This window comes from Orycteropus afer, unplaced genomic scaffold (genome assembly GCF_000298275.1).
Source record: "Orycteropus afer afer isolate SDZICR_OR568_19922 unplaced genomic scaffold, OryAfe1.0 scaffold00110, whole genome shotgun sequence".
NCBI classification, from domain to species: Eukaryota; Metazoa; Chordata; class Mammalia; order Tubulidentata; family Orycteropodidae; genus Orycteropus; species Orycteropus afer.
The window spans coordinates 2105968-2112897 of record NW_006921697.1 but is presented as its reverse complement, the minus strand read 5'-3'; positions in this window follow the sequence as shown (position 1 = coordinate 2112897).

Here is a 6930-nt window from a genome sequence, read left to right as displayed (position 1 = left end):
TTGACTGCTAACCAGAGGCTGGTGGTTCAAACCCACAAGCCACTCCTCGGAAGGAAGATGGGGAATCTACTTCCATAGTGATACTGCCTCGGAAACCCAAGGAGGGGTCTGACTCGAGGGCACATAACAACAACAACATTCCTACCTTTCTAGCCATGCTACCTAATATCTTCTGTTTAACATGAAGCACATTAAGGAAATAACCAGGGGGTATCCATGGAATCTCAGGGCCATTGTGTATGATTTCTGTTATAACAGCTTGCTTTGTACAGTGGGGAGGGGCCTGTGGATCCTATAAAATCAGTAGTTCTATACTGAAGGCTGTGTTATGACCAAGTGTAATGGGGCTCAGTTCAAAAACAAAGCCATGAGAAAATCAGACTGTAAAACTGAGGAAGGAAGTGTTATTTAAAAAATAAGTTCAACTCTCATATTTATCAGGAAAATTAGGTTCTTCTCCATACTGAAATCTGAATAAGAGACTATCTTTGACCAGACTTTTTTTTTCCTTTTTTCTATAAAGTGGAATAAAAAGAAACTGAATCAAGATACTTGGTTTCTTATTTTGTCTCTGCTAGTACCTAAAGACAAGGTGCTCTAGTGGTACAGTGGGTAAAGCATTTGGCTAGTAACCAAAAGGTCAGCAATTCAAACCCACTAGCCTCTCCATGAAAGAAAGATGAGGTCCTCTGCTTCTGTAAATATTTACAGGTTTGGAAATCCTATGGGGCACTTCTACTCTGTCTTATAGGGTTACTATGAGTCAGAATTGACTCCATGGCAATGGATTTCATTTTTTGGTCTAGTATCTAACAGAGCAAATAAATCCTGCTTCATTTCAGGATTTCAGCTTTCCACCTGTGAAATAAACCATTTTCCTTGAGGACCCTATTGTTGTTGGTTACTGTTGGGTTGATAATGAATGACTCATGGTGACCCCACGTACACAGAGTAGAATTGTTACCACAAATTTTTCCTTGAATTGTTTCAAGGTTGTGATCTTCTGAAGCAGATCGCCAGGTCTGTCTTGTGGTACACCTCTGGGTAGGTTTGAGCCATCAACCTTTTGGCTAATAGTCTAGTGCTTAACAGTTTGTGCTACCCAGGGACTCCTAGAGGAAACTAAAGGTCCCTTTTCAGATTCTACAGAAGAATGTCCGGGCCATTTAGGAAAACATTCTCCAGTCAGACTTTATCTGGAGTAATGTGTTACTTCTGGATGTTATACTTGAAGGACTCTGTTGGGAGGCCAGGATGGTGAAGGATCTGAACACAAAGTCCTGTGAATGAGTAAAGAACTGGGCAAATCACCGTGGAGAAGTAAACATGCAGTACGATAAGAAAATGTCCCTAAGTTCCTTTCAAGTAGTAGGAGGAAAAAGGTTCTTTCCTATCCCTCTAGAAAAAGCATAAGACTAATAATAACTAATATTTATATTTTTTTCTCACAACAATTCTTTCAAAAAGTACTATTCATATTTTCATTCCATAGTTGAGAAAACTGAGGTAAAAAAAAAAAAAACAGAAAATTCTCTCAAAGCTGTAGAGATATTAACTACTATAAGTTGAATTAAAGCCTATGAAATCTGACACCAGAGCTCACCAACTTAAGAACTATATTATTTAGTATTATTTATTTGGAACAACATAGATAGTTCATTGGGCATAAGGACTGTCCTACTCATATTTGCATCTTGGGCTCCTGGCCTAGAGCCTGGCACATTCTAAATATCAATAAATATTAATTAAAAGATAAAGCAAACTATTTTCTAAATATTTAATCTGCCTAACAATGAAACAGGCTACCTGATGTACCTAATGTTTGAATTTCTGATCTTCAGGGCTATCCAGATAGAAACAAACGCAGAAAGATAATCTTTCAGAGATCTGGAAGAATGTCTCTCTATGGACGGAAAGTTTAAAGAAATACTGTGAGATTCCATGTTTCTACAATTTCTTGATGAAATTATAAAAATGCATTTTCAGAATGTCCTCCAGCAAAAGTATACCCATCCATCTGTGAGGTGAAAATATTCTAAAATTATCTGGGTAGAAGATAGTCAAAGGACTGCTGTTGCCTAGTGCAGGGTTAAGGACGGTGGTAACCAAAACAAACAAACTCAGGGTCGTCGAGTTGGTTCCGGCTCATAGTGACCCCTCCTTGGGTTTCTGAGGCAGTATCTCTGTGGAAGTAGATTGCCCCATCTTTCTTCTGAGTAGTGGCTGATGGGTTTGAACTGTCAGCATTCTGGTTAGCAGAGACTGGTGGTAGAAGGGAGATTTTCACAGAAGACAGCTGCAAATACAAAGACAAAGTACAGTTTTCATGGTGTTAAGGTGGCAAGGGCAGTGAGGTAGAGTCAAGGGAAGTAACCTGGAGTTGATAAAGGTGACCTAGTAGTGTCAGCCGCCAAGCCCTGTATTGGCTGCATTGTATTCAAGTGATAGATTCTATGTTGATTTTGAAATCTCTCTTAGTGATTCAAAATGGCAGAAACATGCTAGAAATATACACTGACCTGTAAGAAGGTTTCATTTGAGAAAAGACAGCTTAGAGCCAGGAAGTATAAATGGGGAGGCATGATCTCCAGCTTTTTGGGAAGAATCCCTCATGATGCTAGCCAAGATTTTAAAATACTTAAGCCCAGAACTTTTTCAAACTCAAAGCCATCACAAACATATATTCTTCTTGATGTAATGATTTATGACAAGAAGATTGTAATGTCTTATAGAGTTCAAAAGAATCATCATTATCAAAATACCACCATGTTCCTGTAATATTTAACAGTTTTCCAAGCATATTCTATTAACAATGATAACAACAACAATAGCAATAGCTACAATAACATTTGCATTTTATTAAATATCTATATGTTCTGGGCACTTTCCTTCCATATATTATCTGGTAAGCATTATAGTAGATTTTTAAGGTAAGTATTATTGGTATCATCCTTAAACCTATGCAAGCTGGGCCCATTTGCCCTGGCTTCTGAGTTTTAAGGGTCTCCCTCTGACTTTCCTCCAGCTGTGCCTGTCCCAAAAGGATTTGTCGTTGTTGTCAGCTGCCATCAAGTTGACTCCTGACTCATGCCAACCCCATGGAAAATTAGGGACCATTGTGATCTGTAGAATTTTCATTGGCAGCATTTTCAGAAGTAGACCCAAAGGCCTTCCTAATCTGTCTGGAGCTTAACTAAAACCTTTTCAACATCATAACTATATGCAAGCATCCACTGACAGATGAATTGTGGCTATGCTTGAAGTGCATTGGCCCAGTGTGCCAGCTACAAAAAAAGGACAAAGTGGGAAAATCCTACCTTCATTACTAACTGTGCTTAGGATCAGCATGAAACTCATTCCAACCTAGAGGTGACCTAGACGTCTATATAGACCCATATCTATATTTCTAGTGGCCAATTACTTTCACGGCACTTCTCTGTGACCTTAACTACCCAGAGTTAGGTGAGACCTCATTCTTAGCCACCCCAAGTCAGGTCAAAACACACAAGTTAGATGGATGCTAACTGTGTTATGAACTCTACATTGTTGTGTAGTCTTTCTCTGCAATCTAGTCTCCATAAGTTGACTGGCTGCACAGTTGTTCTCTGAATTTGGCACCTTGAGCTAAATCAGTCTCATTGCCACCTGTGATTTCATTAATTCTCTAATAGTTCACAAAACTCACAGAAACTGTTACCTATATATACCATTACCCATGTATTAGAACCAGAAAAGATACAAATAAAAAGACACATCAAGTTCAGTCTGGGAGAAGTCTGGTATGAGGCCTCCTTTGTCCACTGGGATGTGCCACTTTCTCCTGTGCAAGAATGTCTGCTAATTAAGGAAGCTCAGCTGCTTCTGTGTTCAGGGCCTGTTATAACAATACATATGCATGATTGGTTCCTCATTACATTTGCATCATCAATTGAATGAATGAATATAATGATTGATTGCATCATTCTCTCTCTCTTTCTGAGCTTAATTGCCATGTGCGGAATTGGAGGCTCCCAATTAATGTGTCTATGTTTAAGTATTGCCAGATTGTTTTAGAAAAGCAAAGATACCTTTATTTCTGGGGAATTCCAAAGACTGTTCTTCAGGAACTAAGATAAAGGCCAAATGGATTTTTTGTCCCACACTGGAAGACCTGCATGGAAAGCAAAAATTCTAACCTTCCCTACTTGCAGAGCTAGGAGCTTGGATATTAAGGATATCTGTCTTCCCTATCACCGTACAAGTTTGTAATCCTTTTTTAGACCGCAGCCTGGAACTCTGAACTCCTGAAATTCCTTCCAACGTAAACTTGAGACTGATTGCAGGGTCTATACAAACTTATTCTTCTTGATTCTGATTCATAGTGACCCACCATAACAGAATAGAATTTCCCCATAGGGTTTTAAAGGCTGTAAATCTTTACAGAAGTAGACTGTCACTTGGTTTTCCTATGGAATGACTGGTGGGTTCGAACCACTGACCTTTTGATTAGCAGCTAAGCACTTAACCACAGCACCACCAGGAGTCCTTTCAGGTTCATTACCCCAGCAGACTGTGTTGCTGACATGCATGCTGTGAACCTAAAGGGTGACTGAGCAGTGATTGTTTGCAGAGGTTTGCATGAATTGTGGACATTTAAGCTTTGGTGTCTCTGTCCATGTCTGTAAGCCTCCTCATGAGATAGATATGAAAGGAGATAGACTGAAGAGTAGGACAGGGGTCGATGCCCTGGAACCAGCTTTGTACATTCTACTACATTCCAGTGAGGAACTCTAAGGAATCTGAAAATGTAAATTTAAACCTAGACTTTTATGTTGTAATGAAGCCATATTTGCCAAGGTAAGAAAATTTTATTTAAAATTTTTTTAGCTATAAATTTTAAATAGTTCATCTGAATACATTTTAGACATACAATGAATGGGCTTTTATTTCAATTTTTGTCCTAAGCCTCACAAATGCTAGAGATGTCTGGGTATTGCCCATTAAAAATTGGGTTAGCCACACTGAGCTAACAAGTGACTTACTTTTGATAATATTGGATTTGAGGCCAGAACTCTGAAAAGAATGCTTGTGTCCTTTCCACCACACTGTGTTTCCTTTCACATAGATTCTGACTTGATCCTCATTTCAGCTGTAACATGGAAGTTACTTCTACTTCCATTTTTGCCACTTGATGAGAACACTTTGACTCAGAAAGTTGAAATGACTGGCCTGAAATTCTGTGACACAGCCAGTTATTCAACTAACTTTTTTTCCTCAAAATGACTGACTTTTAGGAAGGTTGAAAGTTGAGAGCTTACATTGGTTTCCATCAAGTTAGTAAATACTGGCATATGTTGTATTTAGATGAGCAGTCATGTGATGGAAATATTTTCCAAGAATATTTAGTTTAGACAAAAGAAGACTGAGGGTAAGCCATGTAAGTTATTTAAAATCTCTGATAGTTTGTTTTGGGAAAGAGGAAACAGACTTGGTCTTTGTATGGGCTAAGAGTTAGAACAAGACTCCTTGAGCAGAAGCTAAAAAGAGAGATCTGGATTTAACACAGAAAGAATTCACAAACCATTAGAAGTCTTCAGTTTTGTTTATATCAAGTTAATGAGGTTTCCCGTGCTAGAGGTGTTCAAACACTGGTGGCGTAATGGCTAAGCAATAACTAAAAGGTCAGCACTTTGAACCTATTAGCTATTCCGTAGGAGAAAGATGTGACAGTCTGCTTTTGTAAAGATTACAGCCTTGAAAACCCTATGTGGCACTTCTACTCTGTCCTATAGGGTCACTCTCAGTTGGAATTTACTCTACCGCAATGCTTATAGTAGAGGGGTTCAAGAAGACATTAGTAAGGAAGTTGTAAAAAAGATTTCTAAATAGTTATGTCATGCTGAAGATGAATGGAAATGCTAAGATTACAGACTGTTGCTCCCATAGGAGCTCTGATGGCATAGTGCCTAAGGCATTTGACTGCTAACCAGAAGGCTGGTGGTTCAAACCCACCAGCCACTCCTCAGAAGAAAGATTAGGCAATCTATCTCCGTAGTGATACCACCTCAGAAACTCAAGCGCAGTAAAGTGGAGGTGAGAGAAATGGCATGCTATTATCAGCTTAACCTGATTGGGGTTTGCAGTTTGTATTATATCCTGGGCAGATGTTTCACCTCTATTAACAAATGACTACTTCTCAGAAGAAGACCCTGAAACAAGTGTAAATGACTCGATGAATCATATGAAAGCTTTCCCCATGAAAGATAATTACATAATTTGGTCAAAATTCATGATACTTTACATTTGGCTGATGCATAAAATATTCTTAATGCTTTCACATACACTAGGTGATATGATTCACACAAGTCTAAAATAGACATTACCATCATCTTCCTTTTATAGAGAAGGAAATTGAGTCTTAGAAAAGTTAAATGACTTGTCCAAGACCTTATTTCTAGGAAATATTTGAAATAAGTCTTGAAAAGAGTTTCCTGAGCTCAGTGCTCATTTTCTACAATAGGTAGTACTTTATGCTGTGTTCAGTATGACATCAGTACCACCTCTCTTGCCCCTTTACCCAAATCTCCTTCAGCTGGAAGCCTGCTAGACCAGGCTTCAGTGCAGTCCAAGAAGAAGTTGCAGGAATATCTGTTGGGAATCCTATGAAGGCAATTTCTGCATTGAATGTGGTGTTTCTAAGCACCAATATTTTGTATTTTAAACAGTAATAAAAGTACTTAATGAGTGCTTATTATGTACCATGAATATTCTAAAGAGTTATGCATTAACTCATTTAATCATTGCAGAAATTCTGTGAAGTAGGAGCAAACAAAATTTCGACTGAACTGATAAAGAAATATACAAAGAAATTATACATATACATATATAAGCTCTGGTAGCATAGTGCTTAAGGCACTTGACTGCTAACCAGAAGGCTGGTGGTTCAAACCC